Here is a 7005-nt window from a genome sequence, read left to right as displayed (position 1 = left end):
AAAGTTGGGTGCATGACGGGGGGGTAGGTTTGAGAAGAGTTGGGTGGATGACAGAGGGGCAGTAGGGCACAGAGAGGGATGGGGGAGGCAGTTGGAGACAGAGAGGGGTGGGAGGGAAAAGTGGGGGACCGAGGGGTCTGGGGGGAGAAAAATGTGTGAAGAAGGATGACTGAGGGGTCTGGGAGACAGAGGAGTTTGGGCGGACTTGGGGATCTGAAGGAGGAGGGGAAAGATGGGTCCATCCACATAGAGGACATTCCACCAGTGGAAATCCACTTGCAACAGAGTCCCAATGTTTTAAATGCTTCTCCCCAGCGTAACTGCATCAGCAGAATGGATGTCCACCCAAATAACGAACATGTTCGTTCTTTGGGTGGACGTCCATTCTGCTGACGGAATTCCACTGGACTGCATTGCCATCTATAGAGACGGCTAACGTCAATGTGGTCCTACTGCCAAGGCCTCTGCTTTGCCTGCAGCAGAAAGAGAAAGATGTGTCTGGGGGGGATTTAGGGTTCTGGGGAGGACAGTACCCGGGTGGGATTCTGCCCAACAGAAGAAACAGTGTCTGGCAGTTTTAATTTTACGAGGCATCGTTAGGGGGGGGCTAAAGGGGCTATAGCACCGGGTCTTGGGCCCATAGCCCCGTGTCTCAGGAAGGACGCAACTTAAGACAGCTGTGGCTCATGGGAGGTGGCGTGACTTGCAGCGCGTAGGCAGACCACATGCCTGCCCACGGCGCCGAGTGGGGAGTAGGCAGGCGTTGTGTACCACCCGCTGAGTGCTGCCGCCGGCCGATCTCATGGCGGCGTGGAGTGGGGAGAAAGCGGTCATTGTGTACCACTCTCTGAGTACTGCTGCTGACTAGTGAGTGAATGAACGCAAGTGAGTGGGCCGGGGCCGGGGCAGGGGGTTAGTTGACTGTGAAGTATTGGTTGACTATGAAGTAAACCAATAGACCCCAGGGCTGATGTGTGCAGGTATGTAAGATGTGTGCATGTATGTATGATGTGTGCATGTATGTATGATGTGTGCATGCATGTATGTAAGATGTGTGCATGTATGTATGTAAGATGTGTCCATGCATGTATGTAAGATGTGTGCATGTATGTATGTATGATGTGTGCATGTATGTATGATGTGTGCATGCATGTATGTAAGATGTGTGCATGTATGTATGTAAGATGTGTCCATGCATTTATGTAAGATGTGTGCATGTATGTATAATGTGTGCATGTATGTATAATGTGTGTATGTATGTATAATGTGTGTATATATGTATGATGTGTGTATGTATGTATGTATGATGTGTGCATGCATGTATGTATGTTTGTGTGTAGAGATGAGCGAATCAAAGCTGACAAACCTGAATTTGTTACGAATTTCAGGAAATATTCAATTCACAAGGAATGCAAATATCGTCGTGATTCTATCGCGCAAATCGCTTCATTAAACTCCATTTACTGCGGTGCAGGCTCCAGGGCATCTAAAATGGCAGATAGTACATGGGACAATGATCGCTGGGAAGGCAAGGCGGGAAGGGAAGTAGGCGGGATGACTCTGAATCGCATGCAGGATGCAGCCTATCAGCAGCCAGTCACCCCTGTGATGTCACAGCCCTATATAATCGGCAGCCATAATTCCGGCTCCACACTCCGGCTCCTCCAGCTCCAAGGATCATAGGACACAGAGCCTGCGTGTGTGTGTTACAGCAGTGGAAAGCGCAGTCCAGCAGCGTTTAACATCCTCCTAGTCATTAACCTCCCAGTTACTTTCTTCAGCATTGTATTACAGAGAGGGGCAGATAGCTGTGTGTTGTCTCATACATTTCAACATGCTGCCTCAACTTTATACACCTTAGAAGTGGAGGAAGGAATCATTTTTCAGTGCAATTCAATATCTTTGTTTCTCAAAAAAATCATCTGCTGGTTATACTAGTATTTAGATGGTATAATACCCAGCAATCCATTCCTAATAGTCTTTGACAGAGTGCAATTTTGTGTTTAGTACACAGCTTTTTTAGGCTGCAGCACTGTTGTGTACTGCTGGTGTTTTACAAAAAGACGTTTTTTTAAGGGTACTGTAGCAAATTTTTCTGCCCTCTTCAGTGCATACCGCATATGTACATCTTAGTAGTGTACTATTTTGTACCTGTTAATCTGTCAAGGGCCTACATACTGTGAAAGGACAGACAAAAGTAATAACCGGCTGGTGTTTTACAAAAATACAGAGTTTTTAGGCGTACTGGGGCGTATTTTTCTGCCCTCATAAGTGCATACCGCATATGTACATCTAAGTAGTGTACTATTTTGTACCTGTTAATCTGTCAAGGGCCTACATACTGGGAAAGTCCAGGCCAAAGTAATCACCGGCTGGTGTTTTACAGAAATATGTTTTTTTTTTAAGCGCACTGTGCCATATTTTTCTGCCCTCATAAGTGCATACCACATGCGTACATCTAAGTAGTGTTCTATTCTGTACCTGATAATCTGTCAAGGGCCTACATACTGTGAAAGTCCAGGCAAAAGTACTCACATACTTTTTTAAGCGTACTGTACCGCATTGTTCTTCCCTCGTAAGTACATACCTGATACTACATAAATATATCTAAGTATCTCATATAAGTAGTGTACTATTTTGTACCTGTTAATCTGTCAAGGGCCTAGATACTTCGAAAGGCAAGCCAAAAGTGCACACCTGCTGCTGTTCTAGACAAATACTGTTTTAAGCATAGTGAAGCATATTGTACTCCCCTCATATACGCATTAAGTATGTCAGGCAGAGAAGTGCCAGGATGTGCACAGATGTAAGGCGGAGGTTGCAGCTGACTTGGGTCGAGTGGCAGCAGGAGTCGCAGCGAGAGGCCTGAGCTCCCGTTATCAGCTAGCGGTCGTGTCTCGGCTAGCAACCCATCTGCCGTCATAGATTGGTTAACACAGTCATCCACTTCATCACAAGTGACATCTGACACCCACAGTCAACAGTCAGTGGGTTCCTCAGACACAACCCCCAGTTGGCATGGCCCGGGAGCAGTCTCTGTCCTCCCATTGCCTCTGTCCTATGCTGTTCCCTCCCCTAAAGAAGTATCTTATGCTGTGGGTTCAGCTTCACAATTCAGTGAGGAGGATTTAATAGAAGCTAATCAGCAGCTACTTCCCAGCCAAGAAGTGGAGGAGACCTCTGCCGCTTCCCTCGCTAGGCGGGCAAGTAGTGATGAGGAGAGTGATGTGGGAACTGGTTTTGCAAGGGTTCAGGGTCCTGAAGCAGACACTGTTGAGGAACCTGAGGAGGACATCATTTACAAAAATTTACAAAATTAAAATTCTTTATCACTCAGGTCACTGATCTAATTATGTACTCTATAGACTGTCCTATCAGAGCTGTAGTCAATTGTAAGTTCTGCAGTTTTAATGAGTGACAATTTTCCCCAATCTGGGGCTCTCCAGCTGTTAAAAAACTACAACTTCCATAATGCCTAAGACTCTTCAGGCATGATGGGAGTTGTAGCTTTACAACAGCTGGAGAGCAACTTGAACTGATATGATTGGTTGGGGACTATGCAGCCCATTTTATTTTAATCGGGGTCTGACTGTTGGAACACTCACTGAAAAAAAGGGCTGCATAGTCTAATATGCCTGGGCCTATTTTTGGTCCCAGTCCGGCCCTGCTTTCCAGTATATTAAATATACTGCCATTGCAATGGCTGTTATTTTTAACCCCTAAAGAACACAGGGTTTTTTCAATTTTACACTTTCGTTTTTCCTCCTCACCTTCTAAAAATCATAACGCTTTTAATTTTTCACCTACAGATTCATATGAGGGCTTGTTTTTTGCGCTACCAATTTGTATTTACAATCATTTCACCACAAAATCTATGGTGAAACCCAAAAAAATGTATTTGTGGGGAAAGATAAAAAAAAACAAAAAAAAAAAACACCATTTTGTAGCGTTTGGGGGCTTCTGATTCTATGAAGAATCGGTAAAAATGACACCCTATCTTTATTCTGTAGGTCCATATGATTAAAATGATACCTTTATAAAGTCATATAGGTTTGATTTTGTTTTACTTCTTTTAAAAAATTTAAACTTTTTGTGCAAAAATTGAGCATGTTTTAAAATGTCGTCTTCTGACCCCTATAATTTTTATATTTTTTTAGTATATGGGGCCATATGAGGGATCATTTTTTGCGCCATGGTCTGTAGTTTTTATCGGTAAATTTTTGTCTTGATGCGGCTTTTTGATCGCTTTTTATAAATTTTTTAGCGTATACAAAGTGACCAAAAATACGCAATTCTGGACTTTAGTATTTTTTTTTTCCAATTCAAAAAGGTTTTATTAAGTAAATAACACATGAACATACATAGAGCATGCAATGAAAGGCAGTGTGGATACATAGATGACCATGTAGGTCCGGGTAACGCATACAATGCTCAAACGGTAACAAACATAGAATAAATGGCATAATATTTTCAATAAGGGGGGAAGGGTTGAGAGCAGAAGAGGAGCACATAGAAGGGCAAGAGGGAGAACAGAATAAAATGGGCAGAAGAGGAAGAGACGAAAGGAGAGCAGGAATGAATGTAAATCAGAATACGTCGAAGAATAACAGAGTTCTGTCAAAAACTACGTCAAAGGTAGAGAGGACAGACAAAAGGAGTAGAAGGGGGTAAAAGAACAGGGTGTGCAGCCGAGGCAGTAGGGAGGGGAAGGAGGAGCGGAAAAGCCGAGAGACTATCCAGTAGCAGCCCTTAGGGAAGAGGGCCCAGAGCGAAAGGCATCAGAAGAACAAAAACTAGACCAAGGCAACCAAGTGGCAGTGTAACGGGTGATGTCAGGGGGGGACACAGCCAAGAGTTCTTCCATGCTTTGAGTAGAGGCTACTTCAGCAACCCATTCCTCCACAGTAGGGGCCTCTGAGGAGCGCCAATGTCGCGGGATTACCGTTTTAGCCGCCTGTAGAAGGTGTCGTAGAAGTGAGGGTTTAAATTTAGGGGCAGACATGGGAAACATAAACAACAGGACCACACCAGGTTTATGAGGGATGGAGACACCAGACACCGCTTGCATAATGGACAGGACTGAGCACCAGAATGAGGAAAGGGCAGCGCAGCTCCACCAGATATGAGTCATCGTGCCCTCAGCAAGTCCGCACCTCCAGCAGGATGCAGGGACCGATGGATACCAGCGGTGAAGCACCGATGGCACTCGGTACCAACGGGAGAGAATTTTGAAACTGGTCTCCTGGGCCTTGGTGGCCATTACCGACTTATGAGTCAGATAAAAACAGCGAGACCATTGCTCAGGGGAATAATGACGGCCTAGCTCGGCCTCCCAAGCCCCACAGTAGGACGGCAGTGCCTCCGACCTAGGTGAAAGCAGAAGAGCATACAAAAGAGAAATGGAATGCCGAGGGCAGGACGAGGCCACACACAGGCACTCATACGGGGTCAGTGAACGAGTGGCAGGGAGGGTACTACGTAGAGTAAAAGTGCTTCAGTTGCAGATATTCGAACACGGCCCGTCGGGAAACTGGCCAGGACTCCCGAAGGGATTCCAGAGGCTTAAGGCCTCCGTCAGCCAGGACATGACAAAGGCGCAGGGGGTTGGAAAGAGAAGCGCCCAAGAAGCCCCCCTCTGAGGACCAACCAGGAGGGAAGTCAGGGTGATCAGAAATGGGGAGCAGAGGGCCAGAACGGTCCACAAGGGAGCTCCTCCCGCCCGCAGAGCAAATGGAAGCCAGGGTGTGCTTAGTGGAGAATGAGAGCGAAAGGGAGTCAGTGAGCGAGGGGGACCAGGTCCAGGGAATTGTGGAGAGGGACCGAGGACATAAAGCTTGTGCCAGACGTACCCAGAGCTTGCCATCCAGATTATGGAACCAGTCTAGGATCCTAGCGTGAGCACACGCCAGGTAAAAAATATGGAACGCTTCACAAATTTGCATGTCATCCTTGCACAGGGGCCATGCTAATCTTCTCGATATCGTTCCAATTTTAGTATATGTGCTGCCGAAACAAGCACGGACTTTAGTATTTTTTTATGCATACACTATTGATCGTGCAGTTTAATTAACAATATATTTTTAGAGTTCGGACATTTACGCACGCGGCAGCACCACATATGTTTACTATGTTTGTTTATTTTTGTTTACATTTTTTTAATGGGAAAAGGGGGGCGATTCAAACATTTATTTGAGAAGGGGTTAAATCGCATTTATAAAAAAAAGGAAACTTTTTTAAAACTATTTTTTAGTCACCATAGGGGACTATTGCATGCAATCATTAGATTGCACACACTGTTCAATGCTATGCCATAGCACAGCATTGATCAGTGTAATCGGTCCTCCATTGATCCAGCCTGCTGAGGTAAAGGCCCTCCCGCTGATCTGGACATTGCTATTTCCCTGCGATGATCCCCAAAGGATAGGGGATAAGATGCCTGATAGCGGGGGTCACAGCTGCCATGCCCCCTCCCATAGGCTTTCATTGAGGGGGCGGAGAGTTATGTCACACGGGGCGGGCCGTGTCGTCACAATGCTCCGGCCCCCGTGATTGCCAGTAATCCGACCCGGAGCGAACGTGCTTCGGGGACTGATTGTAATGGGGTGCTGCGTGCAAGATCACAGCGGGGGGACCCCAGCCATCAGGCATCTTATCTTATCCCCTATCCCTTGGATAGGGGATAAGATGTCAGCGCCGGAGTACCCCTTTAAGGGATTTGGTAACATTATGTTTTTCTGACAGTTTAATGAAATGTTACCAACTTTACAAAATGAAGCAACCTGTGTGCAATCAGTAATGAAGTCCATAGGGATGTGGATTAAGCAAAGGATGGAATGAACTGGCTTGTTGTAGGTGAAGCTAACTGTTTTGGGAGCAAGAAGAGCCGGTCATCACAAAATCTTTGATATGCCATAGAAGGCCATCAGTAATGGCAAGACATCTTTTCTACTCAATGATGGTCTGTTAACATGAAATAAAATGGTCCTATGTAGGTACCTGATTTTG

The 7005-nt window shown here is 45.8% G+C and overlaps 1 non-coding gene across 1 annotated transcript; it reads right to left on the bottom strand.

The window, feature by feature from the left end:
• Positions 1 to 5912: 5912 nt before the first annotated feature.
• LOC130359702 (U6 spliceosomal RNA) lies at positions 5913 to 6019 on the bottom strand. The gene has a single exon (XR_008890398.1). It is a non-coding gene; the product is annotated as a U6 spliceosomal RNA (small nuclear RNA).
• Between the last annotated feature and the right edge of the window lie 986 nt (positions 6020 to 7005).

This window comes from Hyla sarda, chromosome 2 (assembly GCF_029499605.1).
Source record: "Hyla sarda isolate aHylSar1 chromosome 2, aHylSar1.hap1, whole genome shotgun sequence".
Taxonomy (NCBI): Eukaryota; Metazoa; Chordata; class Amphibia; order Anura; family Hylidae; genus Hyla; species Hyla sarda.
This window is presented reverse-complemented; position numbering and strand designations above follow the sequence as displayed.